Source organism: Pelmatolapia mariae, linkage group LG22 (assembly GCF_036321145.2).
Source record: "Pelmatolapia mariae isolate MD_Pm_ZW linkage group LG22, Pm_UMD_F_2, whole genome shotgun sequence".
Classification (NCBI taxonomy): Eukaryota; Metazoa; Chordata; class Actinopteri; order Cichliformes; family Cichlidae; genus Pelmatolapia; species Pelmatolapia mariae.
Genome location: NC_086245.2, coordinates 10325834 through 10348807, shown reverse-complemented (window position 1 = coordinate 10348807; position 22974 = coordinate 10325834).

Sequence of the window (22974 nt, the reverse complement as noted above, 5' to 3'; positions counted from 1 at the left end):
CAGCGTTAGATACGATATTTTGTAAAAGCTTCAGGCACTAAAACTAACACATTAAATTGCACATTACATAAAAATGCTTTTGTTGTAACCATCTTTAAAACAGAAACACTTCACCTTGGTATGCTTGTACACAGATAAGTCAGGATCAGTATAATGAACGTAGATTGATATTTCCACCTTAGATAATTAATACTGGTTGATATGACTTTTATGGGAGTTTTATGGGAGTGCCACGTTGATACAAGGAAAGGAAAAGGCAGCAGAGCCCAGAACAGAGCAGGCATCAGTGACAAGAGTTACGACACTCAATAAGTCCCAGCATGGCACGAGGAGGGTTACAAAGTAGCTTGCAGATGCACAGCAACTCTGAGTAGGCTAAAGATGAAAAAATAAAAACAGCTAGGCTTATTTTTTCCAGTCTTTACAAGCAGCTTGTTAGTGGCTCCATATATGTTGGAATGTGGTATATATGTTTCCATAAAGTGCTGTGTCAGTCCATCCCTCATTCTTTATGAGTTTGTGATGATTTTTTAAAAAGACTGGTCTCCAGGCTTTCTGAAGGTCTTCCAAGGTTTTCGTTGGTTATCAGCTGGTATAGGTAGTACGTCCTCTGACAAGACTCTGCACATTCACAAAAATTCACAATTCACAAAACACTAGAAATTATGTGATAACTGTTAACATCTGATGGTCTCTAACAGACCATCAGATGTTAACCTATGGGCAGAAATCTGTGCCATCAGAAACTGAATTTGAATAAGTTAAATTTGAATTTGAATTGCTCAGATTGAATCTGAATTGTAACTTGAATAAATGCTTTTGAAAACTGAATTTGAATTAGTCTAATTTGAAATTGAATTTATGGTTTGAAAATGATCATCACTAAATTGAAATTGAATTTTATATATTGAAAATGAATTCATTTGCTTTGAAACTGCATTTTATCCTTTAAAAATTCAGCTCTCGAATAATTTCAGTTTCACTCTCACCATTCAGTTTCAGTTCCAAAATTCAGTTTTTTGGAACTTACATCCGGTTCCGGGTCAAGCGCAGATTAATAGAACTACGTTTTACTAGCGGGAAGTGTTACTGACGGGAATCTACAGCGTCTTGAGCTGAATTAAGACTTCAGAAGTCATTCGTCATGTCGAATGACCAGCGGATAAACTCTCAGGTTGGTAATAAATGTATTACATGTATAAGAACAAGCGTAACAATAGATACCCGTACAGTAACTTTTATGCTTATTGTAGCTGTTAGCTAAAAACGCTAATTTAGCCTAGTTTGCCCTGATTTAGCTTTGACAAACAAATATGATCGACTGTTTCTAGTAGAATTCCAAATTTGTCATCTTGTACCCTGTCAGAGCCCTGTATGCTTGCAGAGACCCCTACAGTAGGGAAACATGCAAAACAGTGTCCAAACCTTTGTATTTGAGCTTTATTTATGTCTCACACAGCATCCCAACTCTTTAGCTAACTTAATAACTTTAGCTAAAGTGAATAGTTAGTCTAATTCATTAGTGCAGTATTACTGGATCACCTCTGTTTGAAGTGATATGATATGATATACAACTATCACTGTGTTTAACTATCATAATAATTCTTAGGGTACTGAGTGCATGCTTAATTAGTTGTTTTTTTTTAAACATACTACTCCATTGCTATGTTTGACAGGCTGAAGTTGTCGGGTCACCTCCTAAATCGACCATCTTTTACAGGTGTTTTGTGCCAGAAATGGAGTGTCCACTGAAGACTGAAGATACTGAATCTCTACGCCTTGCCATTGATCCCTCTTGTGCCTTCATCTAGACAAGAGACATCAACTTAACCACTCTCACATGCTCTGTACCTACATCACCTTCCCTGACAGTCGTAGCTTGGCTCGTCTGAGGGTGAAATTATAAGAATGTATTATTTTGCAAAGTGCTCTCTAGGGTTCCTACATAAAATATGGCATTGAGGTCAGTTCTTCTGAATTAATCCCTTCTTCTGAAATATAAGAACCTCTCCTGGTTTTAATGGCACTTTGGATTTCCTTACTTTCTGTTCCACTCCCAATGACACCGGCCCTCGAGGACTGGAGTTTGAGACCCCTGTCATACGGAATATGACAGTGTGGTTGAACTGTATGAAGACTCTGAAGTTTCTCTTCTCTTCTGGCAGGACAGGAATGTGGCCTTGTCCTGTGAGCCACCGTAAGGATGTACTTAGAGTAGAACTGGACTGTCACCGGCCTCAGGCTCTTCACCTTTTCAAAGACAAAGCAGTCATTTAGATAAAATATTAGATATTGTTTACCTGTAAATGCACAAAGAGAATTTAGAAATGTAATTATTGTCAAGAGTGAACAAGCACTGATAGTATAATCTACAGCTGTGGCCAAACGTTTAGAGAATGAGAAGTGTTGTTTATTTACAAAGTTTGCTGCTTCAGTGATAGTTGTATATCATATCATATCATATCACTTCAAACAGAGGTGATCCAGTAATGCTGCACTAATGAATTAGACTAACTATTCACTTTAGCTAAAGTTATTAAGTTAGCTAAAGAGTTGGGATGCTGTGTGAGACATAAATAAAGCTCAAATACAAAGGTTTGGACACTGTTTTGCATGTTTCCCTACTGTAGGGGTCTCTGCAAGCATACAGGGCTCTGACAGGGTACAAGATGACAAATTTGGAATTCTACTAGAAACAGTCGATCATATTTGTTTGTCAAAGCTGAATTCAGGGCAAACTAGGCTAAATTAGCGTTTTTAGCTAACAGCTACAATAAGCATAAAAGTTACTGTACGGCTATCAATTGTTAACATGACACTTGTTCTTATACATGTAATACATTTATTACCAACCTGAGAGTTTATCCGCTGGTCATTCGACATGACGAATGACTTCTGAAGTCTTAATTCAGCTCAAGACGCTGTAGATTCCCGTCAGTAACACTTCCCGCTAGTAAAACGTAGTTCTATTAATCTGCGCTTGACCCGGAACCGGATGTAAGTTCCAAAAAACTGAATTTTGGAACTGAAACTGAATGGTGAGAGTGAAACTGAAATTATTCGAGAGCTGAATTTTTAAAGGATAAAATGCAGTTTCAAAGCAAATGAATTCATTTTCAATATATAAAATTCAATTTCAATTTAGTGATGATCATTTTCAAACCATAAATTCAATTTCAAATTAGACTAATTCAAATTCAGTTTTCAAAAGCATTTATTCAAGTTACAATTCAGATTCAATCTGAGCAATTCAAATTCAAATTTAACTTATTCAAATTCAGTTTCTGATGGCACAGATTTCTGCCCATAGTTAACAGCTGAAATAACAGTTTCATAGTATATATCCTCTCAACACTCCGCATACACGGCTTTATAGTTTTACACTCCATCGGTACCATATTTCTGTTTACATCTTTATTAGGGCCACTAAAGTTACATAGTTCACATTTAGTTTGTTTGGTTATGTTCAGTTTTTTATGGCACAACATTGTAACTGACTTACACAAGTCACGCTAAATACTTTGTTTCTGTGCTTGAGTTCAGTCTTTAGTCATCAAAGTCAGTGAGTCAAAGAAGGAGGCTGAGGGTGGAGCTAGTTGATATACAGGTGCATATCAAAGTGGATCAAACCATGTGACTGACAGCATGGGGGGGGGGGGGTTGGATTTTTCCCCACCAAGTTTAGTTTTTGTTCCTTTTCTTTCTCTCTTATTTGGTCACTTTTTGTATTACAGCTCAATTTGACCCTTCTGTATTTTTTAAATGTTATTTTTTGATATTTTAAAATAAAATACAAAAAAAGTTTCCTGAACCAGAAACGTGTCCCTGTGTGTCGTTTCACTTCTTGCAGATGGAACAGCATCAAATCAAAGTAACTGCTGGTCCTGTAACCTTCAAATGTAATATTATCTGTGACTTTGACATGAAACCAACCATTGATTAGTGCTAATTATCAAATCAGTTTATTAAAAAAACAAAACAAAACAAAACAACCCCACAATGGGCAGAATACATTATATGAAACCCAATATCAGGAATATATGCAAAATAATCAAAAATATATTGAGACCCCCGACTTACCTTCTACTTCACTGAGCTAATAGGGCATAGCTCCAATATTATTTGCAAAGGAAATGAGCTGATGACATTTTAACCTTTATTTCCATAATAAACGTCACCTTTTTGAACTGGGGCATGGCAGAAAAAAGAACTACTGCTCTGAACTTAAAGCAGTTGTTCTAAACACTTCAGAGGCACTTGTGGCTGAGCTGGAGCAGAAAAGTTATAAATCTAACTTTAAAAATCAATTATAAATTTGACAGAGAGCCAGTGAAGAGAAATTAGTGCCGTTTCAGTCATCAGTGGTTGGAACGGAGACCAGACTGATGGACATCCAGCTACAGTGCATCGCTGAGAGCGAGAGTGTGGAGTTAAAGTTCACTGCTCATGTTTAAGCTTTGGTCTGGTGTAAAGTGAAGATGTACACAGCTCTTGTTTGGGTGCTGTACTAAAAGTAAAATATTTAAAATGCGCACTGTCTTGTAGTGATTGTCTGACGTTGCACACTGTACCATAATAAGCCTCCTTTTGATTAAACCGAAACACAAATCACTGCGAACAATGAGCAGCATGTTCCAAAATATTTGTTTCTACGAGTGCATATAGTACATGCAGTACGTAGAGACTGTCTACATCAAGTGAGCTCTGAAAGAAAAACTGCAAACCAATTACAGTATTAAAAAAAACAGTCTCTGCTTAGCATCTGACAGCTAAAATATTCAAAAAAACTAACTCTGCAAACTACCAGCTGGTCCAGTAATACTCAGCACGTGCAACAGCATTTTATCTGTGACTCTTGACATGAAACTGACTATAGATTAGGTACTTATCTCTGTTCGAGGTTAATGTTTTGGTGTGGAATAAAGCAAAGATGCACACGGCTCTTGTTTGGGTGCTGTACTAAAGTTAAATATTGACAAAAAAAACAAACAAAAAAAAAGAAACAACGCTTTGCTTAAAAAGTCTGACATCACACACTGTACCAAAATACATTTCACTTTGACCTAATAACTCACTGCTTCTCTGCTTGTGACACTGGGCAGCATGTTCCATAATATTTGAGTTGTTTTGTTTCTGTGAATATAGTATGCACAGTACTCCACAGACTGTCTGCATCATGAGAGCCACGATGTGCACAGCAAGTACAGTATGCAGCTATGAAAGAGCCCAGTCTAAATAAGAAATGGGAATTCTTAGAGATCTGACAGCAGCCCCGTGAGGCTGAGGTTCATTTTAATCCATATTACAAAGACAGGTTGAGCAAATTATCAATGGTGCTTTCAGCAGGATTTGAGGTTTTCCATTTTCCCCCAACAAAACATGCAGCGACAGAAGCCAACACACATTAAGAATGGTGGTTTATTCCCACAAAAAGAAAGACTCTTTTATTTTTAAATGATTAAATGCTTTTATCTTTTTTTTTTAACCTTTTGGTTCCCTTTAAAATTCTAGCTTTGGATGCTTATCAGCAGCTTTTTAAAGCACTTTGTGGCTCTTCTGTGATAATCAAAATAAATATTTTTGTTGGGTTTTCTCTTGTTTGTTTGCTCTGCTGTTGTTTTATTTGAAGAAAGGGGAAAAAAATCAATATCAAGGTGCTCTACCAGTTAAATACAGACGCATCATTTAAACAGTTTATCCAAAAATGAATCCTTCCTCAGTATCTGTCTTAGCAACAAAAGATGACACTGTCATCAAATTCATTATGAACTGCCCTCTGTGGACCGTGATCCACTGTATCAGTTTATGAGGCCATCTAATCTCTGTGAAAGTATTTCATTGAGCACAATAACTAAGCGCTGATGTGTTTTCTGTGGCCAAACAGACACTGAGCTGTTTGTTTGGCGGTGTCGGACAGTTTATTTAGCGATAACAGCAAAGACAGCTGGCTCTGCTCTTTGTCTCCCTTTCAGTCGCTGTACTTTGGTGTCCCAGCAAACTGCAGCTGTGACAGAGATCAACAGCATTTACCTTTCAATATGACCCACCATGAAGCTGATACCAAAAACAACAGGCCAAAACAGAATAACCTGCTATTTTAGGCATATAAGTCCTATGTATGTGCACAACTATTCCACTCAAAGTTTAAACAATGCTTCATTTACTAATCAATGCCTTACATAGTAGTCGGTAAACAAGTTTTTTTTATTTTATTACCTTAGAACGGTAGGTAATAAAATGCTTGGTACGATTGGGGCTGGAGCACTGACGTGATGATGCCTAAAATGCAAAACTTACTGCCAAGTCAGGTTTACATTGCTGTAGATTCAGAAAATCAAACACAAGTATCAAAATAATTGAGGTTTTCCAGCATTTATGACAGTGAATGCTCATTCGATAGAATAATTCACTTTATTTGGCTAAAACCAGATTTGCAACATCTTCAGTTTGATACACTGCCAGGCTAAAGATCCATCGTAAGGAGCATGTGCAGCTGTGACATAAGCACCGCCTCTCTCCTGTTATTAGCACACGATTTGGGTTTTGTTGTAAAAGTAAAAAAAAAAAAATCCATCAATCCGATCCTACTGATTGAAATACGCAGAGGAAGCGTCAAAGCATGCACATTCAGTCAGCGAGCTGATAACCACCATCGTGACGGCCTCTATCGCTCACTAGGATTTGAGATTTTAATCAAGCCAGCTAACACAAAATTAAGCCTGGATATGTTGAGCTTGCTCTGTAGTACAATCGTCTTGCCAGGTTTATCCTGACAGAAGACAGTGGTAAGTAATCTCAGTAGGACTTTTCTGGTTAAATAAAGTTTAAATAATTGGTCTAGACAGAAGATCCATGTGCCTTACCCTCCATCGAGGCGATTAAAGCACAATGCTCGCTCACTTCCAATAAAAAATAAATTACCAAGCCGGTTTAACTGGTTATAAATTACACATCGACTGACGTGCATCGTATCACCTACTCCTTTTAGCTGATGTAGGATCACCACCACTGTCTCTAGTTTTGTTGTACTCTGCTTTAAGACGCCGGGTTCAGGCTTCACTCTCCTAGCCTTAGTTTCTCTCTTGAACACTTAGCTGGGTTGTGTAAATCCTCAGGACTATATGGTGTCCCCCAAAACCCTGCCATCCACTTTCAGACCACACAGACTGCATCCAGCGGCAGTAAAAGAGTCAGGAACATAATGAGTAAAAGCCGCACAATCTCACGGAGGGTCAAGCAGCTCCTCGGTAGTTCCATAAATACAGGTGCGACCTTAGTAAGACGCTTTCTCATAGTTTTCTTTTACAACCACTGCCTTCAATTTCCAAATGGGAAATAAACAGGATTAATGTAATGGAAGTAGTTAATATACCAAAGACTTTAATCAAATTTAAGGATGAAAACTGGCAGGAACAAGAACATGTCATCCTGCACTCATTCAGATAATACAGAAACCATCATAATTATTATTCTGATGAAAAGAAAACAAAGTAACTGCACATTAACTCCACCCAGTTTATTGTCTAAGCTTTCTAACACAAGCCTTTGTACACATTACATGAGTTACATTACGCAAAAAGTTCCAAAAATAATTCAACAAACGCATTTAAAATTGGCTCCATTGTGGCTGCTGGCAGAAACTAGATTCTTACAGTTGTTTCATGGCACGGCTGCAGCTTTTTCCCCCTCTTGGCTCACCAGTTCTTTTATATAACTCGTTATAGCCCAAAGGTGTGTTCAGCGTGAATGTGAAAGCACATTTCTGATCAAACGTGACTGCTCACAAGCAGGAAAACATACTTTGGTTCTGGATTCCAGCTGGCATCAGCTTTTATTTTAAAAAATAAAGAAATAAAGCCAAAATGCAAGCTAAACTTCTATGACTCCGACAAATCTTTGTTGGAAAAAGGTTTTTGGATTATGTTGAATTTGAAGACATCACAAAATACGTTTAGTGTCAAAGCCTAAAGTACAGCAGCATTCCCATCTGACATGTGACAAGTGATTTATGCGTTGTGTTCACAATCGCTGCTGCCAGGTTGAAACTGAAAGCATTCGCACCAACAGTGAAACACAGATATTTGAGTTCATGGTGGTCAGCTGTGCCTCATCTGATAGATGAAGAGCATCTGTGTGAAGGTGTGAGTAAACCCAGTTTGTCATTTAAACAATCAAACTCCACAATGTCTCGCACTGTAATCCTTTCATGCGTTGAATTTAGGTCAGTAAACGTGGTGGCTCGTGCCATCGAGGGAAGAAAATTTACTAAAGTCAAACAAACTTTGACTGAATGGGGGTTTGGACTTTTAGCAGCAGCACTTGTTTAAAGTGGGCTATAAAGCCTATTTTCAGCTCTGTTTTTTTAAATTTTGGGATTCTAATAGAGTTTATCTTACACTAGGCTTTGTTGTAGCCTTTTAGTTAATCCTCTATCCGAATCAAGCCCCTTAAGCTCGTTTCCCTTTAATAAGCCAAGTTTTTCTGATTGTGAATCTCTCACACATAGTCAGTTGAACAGTATGGTTAGAGATTATGTGCTCACAGTCTGAGCTGTGTGTCTGATATGACCATATTAAGGATTATGACATACAGTGCTAAGAGTAAGCAAATCAAAAGTCTACCCCACTATTTATGGTGGCATTCCCAATTCAGGACACTTGACTGGCACTGTGAGCAAGTTGAGGTTCAACATCTTTAATAGAGGATATTTTGGGAAGTTAATATACCAATCATCACCTACCTACAGTTTCTAATCACATCACAAACAGATATTTCCAACAAGGATTTGCATGTGGCTTCACAGCTCAGAGCAATGGTGATGGGGTCCTTCCTCCATCTCAAAATAGGCCTCTGTGGGGGCACACCAAGGTTTTCCCATCCCAGCCAAGAGATGTAATCTCTCTAGGGTCTCCCTCCTGTAGGACGTGCCCAAAACAATAATTGTGCTAAAATGCTGGTGACTTTTCTTTGCCTCTGGCTAAAGTCTCATTGGGGGTGACGAGAGATTCTTATATACAGGAAAAACCCTGACATCTATTCTGTTATTAAACCTGCTGACTAATTCGGCAGTCTGCATCCATCCATCCATCCTTTTAGCCCCTTTTCCGACTGGAATTTTGCAGACGTGTCCAATATCCGTCTTACTGTCTGGATACTGAATATCTCTGGGCCCAACGCCACCAATAAAACTCACAACAATGATCTTTTTAAAGGTGGAATGTGTATTATTAGAAAACAGCATGTAAAAACATGCGCTCGGTCCTTTAAGACGGAAAAAAACATTCAGGTTTGGCATTCCAAGATTAGAAAAGGGGAAAGCACTGTGCCGTCTGTCAGAGTGATAATGGCACCGTTGCATGTTTATCAATGCACCGGTCATATCTGTTTAGCCGAGCGCGTCCTGTTCATTCAGCGTTGCTATGCTCTTCAGACTGGTCCGGATCTTTTATCTACTTAGTAAAACACCTCATATCAATGTTCCTGCTGCTGTAATGCAGACATCCGCACAAGTCAGTGTAAATTTCCCCATCACGCTCACTGCACTGCGAACTGGCTGTGTTTTTGCATGCTGCGAATGAGGCGGCGGGACAGATCGCTTTCTACACTCTCTTAGTCTGTTGACCTGTTATCTGCCTCAGGAAGTACAATGTGAGGACGGCAGCAGCATGATGAAACGGCAGCCTTTATAAGTGGAAGTGAAAAACACGAGATGATTTATCTTGGCAGCTTGTTTGTTTTTCTTAATAAGGCATTTAAGGGACACAGAGGAGGAAAAAAAATTGAATGCCCCTTTTGTAGATTGAAGCATTTTTAACAACAGAATCAAAAGCGTCTGCTGGGAGGAATGCCGCAGGACACCAGCGTCTCGCCTCACCTGAGTGACTCGTGTTGTTTTTAGAGTGGTTGGAAAGGAAAGGTGACTGATGGTGCGACAGTTTGGGATGCAGAAGCAGACTGGTGCTTAAGTGGAGGAGATAATCCCCTCGGTGTCACCGTAACTCTTTGTATCTGTCAGCGTTTCGGCTGTTTGCCAAACAGACAGTTTAAAATCAGTCTATATCAGCCCGATAACCGGACAAATTCCTTTTCGTTTATGCAAGTTCAGTTAGCTTCTGATCTTTCTTTTTGCTATCCAGCCTCTTTTGTTGTGCTTTCTCCTAACCAAGTGGCTATGAATGATGTAGCTAGTCTACTGCCATCAGTTTCAGCTGCAGTTTTTACTCTGTGCATTCCTGTGTAAAACCAAGTACACCGTTATTTCTTTCATAAGAATTAAGAGGGTAGGAAGCAGCCAATCAAATACATCCGATTATAAGATAATCAGCAAGTGGGACCACCTCGGAAAAAAAAAAAATTTTGGCGCAAAAAGCTAGATTTATCTTGGCGTCTCGTCTGGTGCAACATTCTTTCCAAGTATGAACATTCCAGCAAATTTACCAAAAGATCAGATCGTGCAATGCTCAGAGAAACTGGAAAACAAAGAACAAAGGCTACATCTCAGACCTCAGTTAACATGTTGAAGTGAATGACAGTACCAAATATGGCATCCTGAACGATAAACAAAACATGGCAGGGCAGCTTAGATTTGCAAAGTTGCATTTGAACAAACCACAAGACGGTGGTGGAGGAGTCAAAATTTGGGCTCCACAGGACCTGAAAATCGTGCAGTCACTGAGTTGGCCATGAATTCTTCTCTTATACCAAAGTCTTACCGGGTCAAACTTGAGGCCATTTGTGTGATAGATGACACTTGGCTAAAACTGGGTCATGCAACAGGATAATAATCTCAAGCACATCAGCAAATCTACAGCAGAATGGCATAAAAAGAAATAAATCGAGGCGTTGCAATGGCCCAGTCAAAGTCCAGACCTCAACCCGATTGATATGCTGCTGTGGGACCTTAACAGAGTTGTGCATAAACTTCAATGAACTGGAGCAACATTGTAAAGAAGAGTGGGCCAAAATTCTTCCACTGTGATGTAAGAGACTGATAAAGTCATCCAGAAAATGATTACTTAAAGTTATTGCTGCTAAAGGTGGTGCTACAAGCTGTTGAATCACGGGATGTACTTAGCTTTTATAAGACTGCTGAGAGCTGTGTGAAATGTTTCACTTTCACCTAGTACTTAGAAGTGGATATTATGTGATTCTGTAGTGCTGAAATAACAGAATTATCACCGCCACCAACTCTCTGACTTAATGGAGGTCTACTGTTAAGCTGTCAGCTTTACTTTTGCTTTGGTTTATTCTTATCTTGCAGCATTGCTCTGCAGCACAAAGCCACTTGGAGAAGTAAACAGTAAACTGTTTAGTACCAAACAGGAGACAGCACAGTTTTAATGCTGGCCTTTAGGCTACAACAGGAAACCAGAGTGCCTGGCAAAGGGAGGCACATTTAAAAATAAAGCAACATAAACACACTTTGGGTATATTTAATTGTAATATTTACTCTTCTTTTAGCTCTGAGAAGTAGCCAGCCCTTTAGCTCAACATGCTCCATTGTGATCGTCAATCAGTCTCCAGCTTTGTCCCTTTGCCATTTGTGCAGGTAGCTTAATGAGCAGCTGTCTGCCACTGGAAGAAAAAGCAGTGAAATTCCTGGGCCATAAAACAAAAACAAAGGAGTTAAATGCTCTGCAGAACCAAGAGGACCTAAAGAGTCAAAAGCTAATTCCATCAAGGTTGATTTCACATTATGCATAGTAAATGATTTATCATTTACATAAAAAATATTGGTTAGAGTAGCCTTACAAGGATGTACTATTTATGGATTTATTATGTACAAAGAGCAGAGAACCAGAGTGGTAATATGAGTAGAAATTCACATTAATCCTTTCCTCTGTCTTTTTTTATTTTACACATTTTTTACACATTAACCCGTGTCATGTTTGCAACATGTGTGCCCCGCTGATGTGTTCTTATAGTGGCAGTCATTGCAATAAAGTAACTAACTGTATCAGGCTTTACTTTGCATAGACCATACCCATGAGTGGGATACATTCTTTACTTATGACATCTATGAAGAAGAGGATACTAAAGTCAGATTAGAAAACCTTGTTGGGAAAACAATTCCTCTCATTTCTGTTATTTACAAGCTGGAAAGAGTTGGATTTCCTACACACAGGAAACAAGCTGAGCCCATTTCTCAGACTCAAACCATTGTGCTGGATGATTGTTGGTCACTGAACCTGAAATGAGTAAGCTGTCCTGAAAAGCCAGAGGAAGACAAGAGTCAGGGACAAAAGGCTGAAAGAAGCAGAGGAATGAGGAGACGACAAAAAAAAACGTGCAGAAAGGCTAAAGTGCAAAGCCCCAGCATGGGGTAAAGCAGAGCTGCAGCAGGCTGTTAAATTACCAAACGCTTTCTCTTAACATCGCACAACATCTGCACGTACCTAACAATGATCAAACTTACACCGAGTGCGCTGTTCCTGTGTGGTGTCACACTCCCTAATTTGCCGGATTACTTTCTACCCGGATGCGGTAGATCATGGACTCGAATCCAATTATCATTTCAACACATTTTATTCTGCTGATGTTATCAGCAGAGTTACCTTCTTACCGTAAACCAGGATGAGGGACCGCCTCCTCTGATGAATGCCAAAAATACCTGGAAACCACCAGTCATTGTCGCTGTCTGCCTCTCGGATGGTGGGAAGATAGCGACAACGAATACCGTCAGTATCAGATGAAGCTGTTACTACGAATTATGCCTCAATCCAAACATGTCTGCAGAAAGCAAAACTTCAAATAAACAGAAGCAACAAACTGTCATTTCTATGACGCACTCATCGCAGCAAACTGCACCTCTTATCATGTGATCAGAGTTATTACAGTATTATATTTTCTAATTATTTTTTATTTTTACTTGCTTTGATTTTTTTTATATATATAGCTTTTTATATTAGTTTCGTTTCAAGTTTGCTAGATTCAGTTTAGTTTTTATTGCTTGAAGATATTTTTAGCTTTAGTTATTATTAGTTTCAGCATTTTGTTTTGCAGAGGACGCACGTTAAGAGTCAACTTTAGGGAAAATCACAGTAGATATCTTTTGAAAGCAGTTGACTCACATAAACATGCCCATGAACGCCTCATCAGCTATATTTCAAAACCAGACTGACAACTACCACATTTTTAACCTATTAAAATTTCTCTCTATATAAGTTTTATTTTATTTAAGTAATTAACTTTTCTTAAAACTCTAGTTTGTATTTTTATTTTAATTAATTAAAATGTTTTTTTCCCCACATGTACTTTTTATTTTGTAGTTTAGACCCAGACTCAGATCCAGCTTTATTGTCATTCAACCATTGACATGATATGAAAGGCCTCAGTATTGCAGCGTGCTACCAAACAACAGGTAAAACAGCAGAAATAACTGTAATCAATACAAAAATAAATACAAAAACTAAGTACTAGAATATAAATAACGGACCCTAATAAATGTACAGTTACTCATAATCATCTTGAATCTAACATTTACTATATTTACTATATATATTTCTGAAATTTGGAACTAATCCAGTCATTGCACATATCGGTATTCACCGAGCGTCATCTCTTCCAGCTCATTTAATTCGGTGAATAGAAGCTGATGCATCCCGCTATTCAAAGTAGTTCACCTGTAGATAGTGAAAAGATCTCTGTTGGCACTGTTCACATGTTTATTAGTTACCAGAATCCTGTATGGAAGTTCTACAGAAGTCCTGATTTAATTCGCCCTTTTCATGTGGGAAAACTGTGATGAAACATCATATTCCTTCTGCATATAAGTCTCTTTTGTAAAAGAGATTGCAATCCCAATCTGACTCTCTGGTAAAATAATGGTAATAAATACATTTTTATGCTCACTGATGGGATTATTGATGGTCACTGAGTAAAACAGAGGGGTTTGTGTATGCTGTGTGAGTTGCGGTTGCAGGGAGTTTAGGTTTTGCATGTACGTGAGAGTATACTACTCTACATATTCCTTGTACTACTAATGCTGCCTGCATCTTTCCAGAGTTTACAGAAGTAGATTGTCTACCACCTAAATCACATTAAACGCTTTCTTTTTCTCTTTTTTAAATGTTTTGTTTAATGTTTTTTTGCACTGAAATTAATCATAAGAAATTGAGCAATGTCTAGTAACCAGATAAATAAGTGCAAAGACAATGTGTGGTAGTGTCAACACCTCCTACAGAAGCCAAAGCCTCACCACACAGTGAGTTAAAGTATGAAAACAGCCAATCAAAACTAAACTTATTAAAGATCACAAACATGACTCGAACCAGAAAGAGAACCTCAGTGATCAGATGATTGTCTATGAGCACTTGGAGACAGTGGGGAGAAAGAACTCCCTCTTAACAGATGGAGACTTGGTTAATTGGACTCTATGTTAATTCAGTCCTGACTCAAATAAGCTAAACTGACTCTCAGTGATAACAGACAGAACCGTTAAACTGAACGTCGCCACCTGCAGCAGCGGTGCACCTGTTGCCAGCCAGAGAGTTTTGCTTTATTCTGAAAAGTTTTCTGGCACGAGAAAAGCGGTCTGAAAAGCTCGGCCAGCTTTGATGATGTTTTCCCTGACAGCTTCTCTATTTTACTCTCACTCTAGCCACGTAACACCCGCATGTTCAAATATGTTGTGAAGCCTTTATTGGACGCAACCGCAACAAAATGCGTTGATGTCAGCACGATGAATGTGAGAAGCTGAGCTCACTTTGAGAGCACAAAAAGGAGAAACAAGTATGAGCGTAAATGACGGCAGTATGTCGAAAAGAAACTCACATTTAAATTAAGTTTAGTCCTGTTTTGTACTGAAAACAGTACTGAAGCCAAAGTTCTGTATCATCTCAGAACTGGGGGAAATTGAATCAGTGCATGCCGAGGAGGGAGATCGGGCTGAACCAGGTTCAGGAAGGGGCTGGTATGACTGGTTAGTGGGCAGAGTAAAAGAAAAGGCATGAAAGAGGAGTGTAGAGAGATCATAGACAACAAACAAGAGAGATATGATTGTTTAGTCAGAGTTGGATAAAAACCTGCATTTTAAAAAAGCAGATCCTTGTCTGATTCTTCATGGGTTCATGTTATAATAATACACAAACAGGAAGACATGCAGGCTTAAAAGATATTTTCGCCCAGCCAGCGTCATTAAGTCTGTGTGGTGTTATTGTTGGATGACAAAAAACATCAGCACGTCCCTGTTCACACCTGCTAACAGAGTTTCTAGCTCAAAATGACTCAATTTTTTAATTTCTATGCAGGCAGATCCACAAAAACAGCGTTATCCACATTCTTTATCTGATGCTGGTGTCAGCAGCAGCTCCCCCTCCTCCGCCTTCCTCATTGCTCTCACTTGGGTAACACGTTTTGAGAAAGCCTGGTTAAGCATGAAATATTTTGGCAAAGCGCTGGTGGCACCACCTGTTTGTAACTCTCCTAATTCCTGACCCGTCCCTCTGTGGTCCCCGGCAACAACAGCCCGATCCCCCCCGAGGTCACAGAGTTCAGGTCCCTGATGGGCTGATTAAAGCCCTCAAAGATGCAACGGAAACAACAGCTACACAAACACATGCTATAAACTTTATAGTTTCTCCCTCCCTGGCTACACTATGAAATATTTTCTCGTGTTGCTATGGCTAAACAGAAAAGCTGATGGCATGCAGCGCGTCTGAGGTCACCCAGTCAGCTCAAATAAGAGGAAACAGCCCTCTCCTGTCACGCTAATCCCAAAGCCATGCGCCTGCAGCACCCCGCGCTGCCTGACAGTTACACACCTCAAAACAGTCCTTACTGCTCCATTACCTCGCTGCCACGGGTGTCGATAGACAGCTTCTTACTGGTTAATCCTGAGGCTCTGAGTGGGTTTGGCGTGATGAGGGAGAAAAAGAGTGGAGGACCGAGTGGGGGAGGTTCAGGGTGAAAGACGTTTGAGGCACCAGTGATGCCCACGGGGAGAAAGGATGACTGACATCTCTAATCTCGTAACATGTTTTACCCGTGTACATGACTCCTATAATAATAATTACGCAATAATCTCCTTAATTTGTTAATCACATTGAAGAACAGATGCACAATCTGTGATCCAGGAAGGACTTTCGTGACATTTTATCACTATCCTGCAGCACCAAATGTACATTAATCCACAGCTGAAAATAGCCCTGCTTAAGTAACAGTGTCCAGCTGTTTCAATAGAATCGTGAACCGATAATAATTCTATGTTTATGATTAAATAACAATAAAAATTAAAACTTTTATTGGTGAGCATGTGGACACATTTTAGTCATAGCTGAAAAGCATTATGGATCTAATCAGACTGATAAGAAGAGCTGCTAATGTCTGTGACCCATTGTTTAAGTCTTCAGAAGGAACCAATGAGCTTTAGGCTGATTGAGACTAATTTGAAGTCTTTTTGTGAGATTTGCTGAGAAAACAAACAAAAAATATATATATAAGTAACCTGGGTGCTGGTATAGCTCACCAGGATAAGCAAGCAACACATTTTGTGTAAAGGTAATGCTTCACTACGTGTCATCCCCCACACTCTTCCTGTCTTCTCTCTGCTGTCCTATCCCACAATAATATCAACAACTGTTCAGCTTCTAAAGACATAAAAAAAAAAAACAATTAAAGAACCCATGGTCCAAAATTAAGTCTTCAGTAAGAACTTCCAAAAGATGGATACACCTTGAGCCAACTAGAAAGAATGGTTCAGGACAGAAATCTCTGGAGATCTAGCTTAAGCGGCCCATACCCTGGAAGGGGTGACGGGCAGTGGTAGTAGTAGTAGTATTAGTCGTATTAGGAACCTCTAACATTTAACTGTAGGATTCCCCAACAAACATACAACTCGCTATGAGTGAGCACTTTTGTGACAGTGGGAAGAAAAACTCCCTTCTAACAGGAAGAAACCTCCAGCAGAACCAGGCTCAGGGAGGGGCGGCGCAGTTGGGGGTGAGCGGATAAAGACAGGACAAAGGCCATGTCCACATCAATATGTTTTCGTTTGAAAATGCATCCTTTTCTCTGCGTTTTGGCCTTTCGTCCACACTGAGACGGCGTTTTTGGTCAAGGGAAACAGAGCTTTTTGAAAACGCTCTCCAAATTGGATAAATTTGAAAATGCAGTTTTTGCATCGCAGTGTGGACTACGAAAACGAAGACGCATTTTAGTCATATGATGCAGTCATGTGACCAATTCAACTAAGACGGCGGACAGCATTGTACAGCAGTTGTTTTGTTTGCTCTCGATTTTGACAGCCGTATTAAAGATTAATATCAGTTTGTACATCCTCCAGATAGTTCCAGATAAAACTCGGTGCTTTTCCTTGACATTTTGTTTCAAAGAGTAAATAAACAGCAGATGGAAATGATGCAGGTCGAATCGTCTTACGTTTTACGCAAGTACAGAAACATAAGCGCTTTCAGTGTGGATGAAAACGATTGAAAACGTGTGTGGATGCAGAGCGTTTTTAGACGAAAACGCCGTTTTCAAATTTATCTGGAGTAGTGTAGACATAGCCAAAGACATGTTCGAGGTGAACATGGGTAATTACACTGCTTTTTTAAAAAAAAAAAATTACGCAGTTTCGTTTCTTATGGTAACAGCTGATTACTGAAAGTTTTAAGAATAAGATATTCCTGAACGTGAGAAACACTTTGTTATCAGATGATCAAAATTATGATTAAGCTCTCTCACATAAAAAGCCACCTATTCATTTGATACCCAGTCTGGGTGACAGGAAATCCCCAAACAAGTCCAAGCCAAACACAGACTTTTGATCAGAGCAGAAATAAAGAACTAAAGTCAACCTTTGCAAAGTCTACCTCCCATTTCTCAGCCAGGAAATGTTGACAGAACAAGAGGAAAAGAAAAGGGAGGAGGAGAGAGATGGCATTGAACTACAGGAACTTTGACTGAAATGCCCGACAATGCCTGGCCTACTGACTGGAACTTAAGCAGTCGCACAAACAGACCGGCTGTGAGGACGGAAAGGTCGATAAACAACTCATAACTCGGCTTCATGCAGCTTGTGCGGTCTGTCCACTGCAGGTGGCACCTGGTGTCATTCATTCACCACCAAACTGTGTACAGCACCCCCTTCAGCAGCTTGCCACCTCTCTCAGCATCATCCTGACGCACCCAGGGTTTGTTTGTTCACTGGTGTGTTGCAGACCTTCCCACAGGTCTGGAAAATCTCCACCAACTGCAGAGTTCAGGTCGAGTGAAATCAGCTTAAAAACTTGAATGGAGTCGCTTGATGACTCTCGTACGCTTCAGGAAGATTTTCCACATAGCGGCTCGATATAATGAGCAATCTGTTTTCCATATTTTAAAGAATCCACTTCACTTCAAATGGCATCTGGGACTGCTGAACATAACACAGTGCTGAACAAGTCAGCCTGATTACAACTGTGCTTTTTCAGACATGCTAGGAGAGCACAGGTACGGCAGATGAGGAATGAAATTACCAAGAAGTCGAGACTTGCATGATATCAGGGCTCCATAGTCTCCTTAGGGAAGCTTACACGTACAGTTAGCATGTTTGAAGGCACCTGCTAAAGATTTTAGCAAACAAAATTCCTCACATTCATGTCCTGTGTGCTCAGCAGTGACCCCTCAGTTCAGACACCAGCATTCCCAAGGTGCTGGGAGAAGGAATGATAATTTCTTTCCAGCTTCGCTAATGCAACGAGCCACAGCTTTCGTCCTGCACACATTCCTCTCACACATGGAGCAGATTAACGGAGGCATGACAGCTGATCTGAGCGTCGTGAACATCTCCGGCTGCAAGCGGCAGAGTCTGTGATGGAAAGACATTCAATCAACCAAATAATTGCGCACAACTGACTTTGATCAGCACCACGGAGAGACAAATGATCTCGTAGACGGTACAGTTACTTCAGAACAGACAGAGCGTGAGTCTGAACACGACACAGCTGGCTGCAACTTTGTTGTGTGGAGTTTGTTCTCGCTGTGACCACAAGTTTTCCCTCAAAAAGAACAAAGAACGGAAAGTGAAAATGTCAGATTTCTTTTAGGTTCAGCTAACAACAAGAACTAGGATTGTTTCTGGGGAGCAATTTACTAAAAAAACTACTAAAAGAAAAGATAAATCACACAAGTGAACAATTCTAAAAGTCACTAAAAGTTCTGAAAGTTTACTCTATTCAGTGCCTACATATTACAGTACATAAAATCCACAGTTTATGTAAAATGATTGGCACAGACAAGGCAATGCTTACATCTTACCAATTAAAATGACAACTCCCAAACCATACTTGCTCTTCTTTATCTTTGAAGTGTTTTTACACATGATTTTGAAACAAAACATAAGATAAAGAGTCTTTAGATAAACAGATCATTGTCACCAGCTCTGCTAGAAATTTGTTTTACCGTTTGTTTGTTGTTACGTAATCTGGACAGTGATACACACTCGCCATAATAAGGACATTTATCATATCTTTATATCTCAGTTTAACTGCTTCTGTCCACTAAAGAGAACATAATGAATAGGCTGGGTCTCAGGAGGATAATACAATTAATTAATTAATTAAAATTATTTTTTTAATGTCAAAAAATACAACACTTGTATCCTTGTGCCTTTTATACCTTGCACAGACACACACAAAGTCAGATTAGTTTGCAGACTGTGGCTAGCATTAGCGGCTATAGAGTCCTTGCAGGTTAACGTCCACACAAATGTGCAAATGTGGCTTTCCACTGATGAAACCCTGGTTAATCATGTATGGTGCACTTTTAGCAACCTTTTAGGTTCAACAGTTACCTGCTGTTGCGCATTATTATATAACTATTGACTAGCGTTTCAGATGCTAACTAGCAAGAGTGGCATTTAAACACATGGCCTAGCATCCCTGTACTTCTTTGTTGAGAGCAGGCAGCAAATGTTAGCAGAGATAGAAGCAACATGTCAAACAACAAAACAAAACTGGCCTGTTGCATTAATCAAAATTAGATAACATTGCTTTTTAAGAGACTTGTTATGCTGTGACATTGCTACTATGAAAAAGTGGCATTACAGGATTACCGGCTGAGAAAGTTGCATAGTGATGTAGGTTGCAGAAATGCTCATTCCTTATATAAAACCTGGATCGGTTTGAAAAAAACAAAAAACAACAACAACAACAACATTGCGTGTGAACACAGGTCCTAATGCACAGGCTTAGGACAGAACTAACATCACCTAAAGTTGTTATCATACATCACTTCACAACCCACTCCTTGCACTGATTTCAACATGAGATATTTTCAAGCACGAACATTTTACATAAGAAGAAGAAGATAACTTCAAACAGAGACAACACAAGGAAAAAGGCAAACTAAAATTAGTTTGATGCTTATTTTTAGAATTTTTTCCACCAATAAGGGACCTGTCACAAGGTCAGAGCGTTTTAATGTAGCGCCTGTAGGCATCAGAATATAGAGCTGGTCATAAATAATAGTCCGAACTATGAGAAATAAATTCATATCAGTTAGCTTTATCAGTGGTAAAATGTATTTCTGAAACAGTGACGTCTGTGTAGACTATTTTCTGTAAAGACTTTCTTTCCTACAGAAAAAGATTGCATGAATTAATCTGATCTATAAACAGACACAATAATTCCACTGATATCATTGAGATTACTTTAATATTAAATCATGCATTTAAGCAATCTCACTGAGATCACGTGACAGCTATATATAGAAACATATGGAAGATATACTCTATCCTACCAAAGACATGCCACCAAACATCAGGTTCATTTCTTACCATAATGATAAGTCCATGTATTTTCTACCACTATGGAGAGAAAACAATACTGTACTGGCCTGAATCTAAATAACGGGAGACGATTTTTCCTGCTTAAAGCAACTTCATGAGGCTTTAGCCACATGCAATGGGAAGTTCCCCGTTGCAATGCCATAATAAAATTGTTATTTTTGAGAGTACTGTCAATTTAGGCTGCAGTAACCAAAGAATAAAGCTCTATTGCTCTACAAATTCACAGAACTAACCAGAAGATGCATCCATTTCTTTTAAATAACCTAAAAGTCCCATTGTCTTTAGCGTATGCGTGAACCAGTCATTCTTGCATCTGTGGCTAGTCATCCCCCAAAGGGTGATTCTTAGCCAAAAAACCCACTGTCAAACATTTTGTGACTATACAGATTCGCCTTCATGAGAGAGCGTAATTATGGTCTTCAGCAGAGTATCATTAGGGAGTGCTTATGAGGTGTTTGTAGCCTTGATGTTGCTAGGCTAGCAGGTGTGTTTATAGTAGTAATAAGCACTAAAAGTGTTTGGCTTGCTCCGGTTAATTTGCAGGAGTAACACGTTGTGCTTCCACAAAGGAAATAAATTCATGACAAGTGAAAACAAGTTTTGAGCTTCTCAAAACATCTTTGCAGCAGAAATGAACCGGGGAGAAAATCCAAATTAATCAAATCAAACAGCCGCGAACTGCAGCTGTCACAGATGATGAGCTCAAAGTCGGTTTAAGTCAGAGGAATGAGAGGAGCTCCTGCAGATGGCTGGTGGCTAAAAAACACTGAGATAGTGACCTGCAGGTGTTCATCAAGCAGTCATTTCAGTAAGTAGTTAAATTCTGATTAACCATCAAAGAGAACAACATCAAATTTACACCCAAGTGTCACCACGGCACCCAAGACTTTCAGACACTTTACGAAAACCCAGATTCATATCTATCACAATTTAATAACTCTGTGGTTTAGCAGCGATGAGTGTGGTGAAAGAAAGTTGATGAACTTGATTGGCATCACATCAGAGTGTCTTATTTTGTTTGTTTAAGAGGAGACTTGTTATGCAGCAGATTTGCATTCACTGATTCAAGATAATCTTTATCTTAGTGCGCCTCCGCAGAGCCCCACACTTCATTCAGCGGTGGGACTCGGAGCAGCTTGGAGCATTTTTATTTTTAACAACAACAAAAATCTGGTATGTGAGACCTTCTGAATGTTAGAACCCTAAAAACTACTAAAATAAGAAAAATGTTTTCTGATTGGCTGCCCCTCACAAAAAGGCTGTTTGTAGAACAGGTAGTGTAGCATCTTTGTTTACATCCAGCTCCATGTGCTTTGCTGTAATGACAGGGATGTCACATCTCGTTTTACATCGAGGGCCACATACAGTAACACACTGATCTTAACTGGGCTGGACGAGTGAAACTTCACTTTCTGTCAGCATAAGCACATTTAACTACACATTAGTTAGATATCTCGGGGGGATATCTCCCCGAGATATCTCCACGCAAGATAAAGAAGTGCAATTTCAACATCGCATCTCAGTTTTTCTGCATCATAAATGTTTAAATTACAGAAAAAGGCCTGGTAGCTCACTGCCCAGACTGTCCTATGTTTATAAAAATAAAGTTTTTGTTGATTGATGAAAACTTTCTTTTAACCGAAATGTCCTTAGTAGACAGTGAAAAACAGAAACTTGTCATTTAACTGTTTATCTATTACTTAACCACTTTGGTGAAGGTCTTTATCAGCAGGAAAAGCTATAAAACTTACAGTTAAGTTAAAAAAAAAATGCATGCCCTCCTTCATATTTAGTTATCCCGTGGGCCGGATTGGAGTCTTTGGCAGGCCGATTCTGGCCCGTGGACTTTATGTTTAAAAAAAATTCACAAAAAGTGGCTGCATTTCCTGATAATGGATTGCTACTTATACAGTGCTTTTCTACCTCCTGAGTCACAGCCACCCAAAAATAAAGGAAAAGTGCTTCTGCGTTGATGTTTGAACCTGTTCGGAAACCTCTGGTAGTAAGTCACTGTTTTTTAGGGCACTATGTTTACATACGTAAATATGTCTATATAGACATTTTAACTAATTATAGACAATTGCAGCACATTTATTCAAGCCTCTGAACTCCAATTGGTTAAATTAGATTTTTGAAAATTAGCCAGGTAATGCTGTCACTGTGTCTAAAATGCTGTTTTTACAAACTTTGTCGTAAACTTCACAAAA